Raw genomic sequence first — 2,487 nt, 5'->3', positions numbered from 1 at the left:
CCTATATCTCATATTGGCAAGCTGAGAAAGCCCATGTTATGTGCCCACATTTTCACATCTCGAATGCAGCAGAATCGGTGTTTAAACCAGGCCTACAAATCCCCCTCCATCAGATTATACTCAGCCATAGATTGTTGCTTCCAGATGAGCATCAAAATCAAAGCCTAACCGTTCTATAATATTTTCATTTGCAAACTCACTCATTCGTTTTCATATATTTGTTCATCAAATTAACACTGAACTCTTTTTAAGCACAAAGTATAATTATGGTCGATGGGGAGAGCGCTTGTGGTTGTATGGAAACAAATAAGTCTTTGTCTTCAAGGAGTGGTAAGCAGAGGTCAGCAAACCACAGCCACGGGCCTAATCTAACCCACTGCTTGTGTGTGAATAAAGTTTTATTGGGACACAGCCACACCTATTTGTGTACATGTTGTCTATGGCTGATTGTGCACTGCAACGGCAAAGTTGAGCAGTCACAACAGAGACCAAATGGACCACAAAGCTTAAATGTTCACTATCTCGCCCTTTACAGAGAAAGTAGCTGATCCGTGGTCTTGAGTCAGAACCAGAGAGCCCACAGACTATGAGAAAATCTAGATTATTAAAACGGCACAAATAAAAAGCTGTGGGGATGCCGAGAAAGCCACAGACAGGGTTCATCCAGGAGGAGGTTTTCAGCATGGGTTTTGATAGAGCAATGGGATATTCTCAGCAGACCCCAACCCAGAGCAGGTCCCCTGAAGGCACAGGTGAAGGCTGCTCAGGCATTTGGAAGGTAACCATCGAAGTTCTCTTTCCAGAGCAGCAGAACTCATGGCAGCGGCCCTGGTTCTGCCACTGCTGAGCTACGTGACCTTGAGCCAATCTACTTACCTCTCCGTCCCCGGATGCCAGCCATCTCTTACTGGGCTCTCAGGCTACCTGGGTGACTTGTGCAAAATGCAAGTGCTCTAAATCCTGGGGGTCCTCCGGGCGGCTGTGTGCACACATGGTCTGCCTTGGGGATAATCACACAGAGCACTTAGAAGCAAAAATGTCAGCCCTGGATGCAAAATTGCCTTTGTCTCCAGCTGAGCTCACTCTATTTTTTTATTAATTCCCTCACGATGCAGCTTGGTGGGTTACGAAAGAGTCCTCCCCTGAGAGAAGTCATTTGTCAAGCTGGGAATGTGTGGATGTCTCGCCCCGAGAGACTGTGGGTGCTTTCCCGGAGGTGCAGGCACCTGGAGGTTGGTCTGGGTCTGTGCCGGAGGTCTGGGCCCAAGGACACATTGTGTCTGGAACCGTCACAAAGGAGTCTCTGCGCATCTCAGCCAGCTGGCCCCGCTCTGCTAGACGCTGTGTTCCCTGCTCCCTCGACCTTCCTCCAGGAAGCACCTCTTCTGGCCCAGCTTGATGATGCTTTTCCGCTCACACCCTGGATCCCACATCCCCAGCCCAAGGGGGAGCCCAACCGCCGGCCCTGTCAGTGTGGCCACAGCACCTGGCTCGCCTTCCTCCAGCCCGGGCCAAAGCCTCAGACGCAGGAGAAACCAGATCTGGCTCAGCTGGCCAGCGCCGGGGCTTCCTGTCCAAGTGTTTGTGGCTGGGCTTCCTGCTGACGGAAGGGCGGCTGCAGCTCTCCGCTGACATCCCGAGAGGTGGCTCCCAGGCCCTGGCCGCCAAGCACGTCCAGCTGGCACCCGGCACAGGAGCCCGGCTGCACTCCATGCAGCTGTCAGACGATGTTCACAGGGACGCTGGGGTCAGGCCTCGAGAGCTATAAAGGGGATTCCTTTGGGGAGAGAGGAAGCTGTGAATCAGACCAGAAACCTGGAGCTCGAGCTTGTCCTGGGCAGACAGCCAGGCATGCCTCACATACACCCCTCTCCAGACTGGCGGACCCCCTCACTCCACTCGGGCCCACCTCCCTGGCCACCTGCAAACCTTCGCCTTGCGTCCCTTCACGAGTCTCCCCGCCACAGCTTCCCTCAGCCCCGGGCAGGACAGGAACAGGGCCCAAGCACCCAGATTATAGCCCACCCTGGCTCCGACCTCAGGACCTAGAGGAATTTAATTTCACAGAGGATCAGCTTCCCTTTCATGAGTGGGAACTGGAGAGTGAGACTATTTTCTGAACATAGCCTGTTTATTTTCCCACGTCTCAAGGGTGGTGGCAGAGGAGATGGGGTTAGATGTGTTTTATATAGCTCCAGAGGTCAGAACAAGCAAGATATGGAGGCAGGATTCTGTTTAAACAAAGAAAAACTAACCCCGAAAATAGGCTGTCCCAAGGTAGTGAGCATCCTGTTACTGGAAGTATTCAACAGGAATTGTTTGCCGAGACTTTCAAGTGCTGGACTGTAAGTTCTGCGAGGGTCCATGTCTGTCTCTGTTACTCCTGCTGGACCAGCAGCCAGCAAGCGCCTGACAAAGAACAAGTGCTCCAAATATTGTGGGAGGGAGGGCGGGAGGGAGGGAGGGAGAATGAAAAGGGTCATCTGA

The 2,487-nt window shown here is 52.7% G+C and overlaps 1 long non-coding RNA gene across 1 annotated transcript; it reads right to left on the bottom strand.

Annotated features, from left to right (window-relative positions):
• Nucleotides 1-1,057: 1,057 nt before the first annotated feature.
• LOC106696392 lies at nt 1,058-2,435 on the bottom strand. Its single transcript, XR_001347321.2, has 2 exons — nt 2,256-2,435; nt 1,058-1,777 (listed from the first exon to the last, which is right to left on the bottom strand). It is a non-coding gene; the product is annotated as an uncharacterized LOC106696392 (long non-coding RNA).
• Between the last annotated feature and the right edge of the window lie 52 nt (nt 2,436-2,487).

The sequence above is a fragment of the Myotis lucifugus genome, unplaced genomic scaffold, assembly GCF_000147115.1.
Source record: "Myotis lucifugus unplaced genomic scaffold, Myoluc2.0 scaffold_14, whole genome shotgun sequence".
NCBI classification, from domain to species: Eukaryota; Metazoa; Chordata; class Mammalia; order Chiroptera; family Vespertilionidae; genus Myotis; species Myotis lucifugus.
The sequence above is the reverse complement of the archived record's forward strand: the minus strand, read 5'-3'. Positions and strand labels throughout refer to the sequence as shown.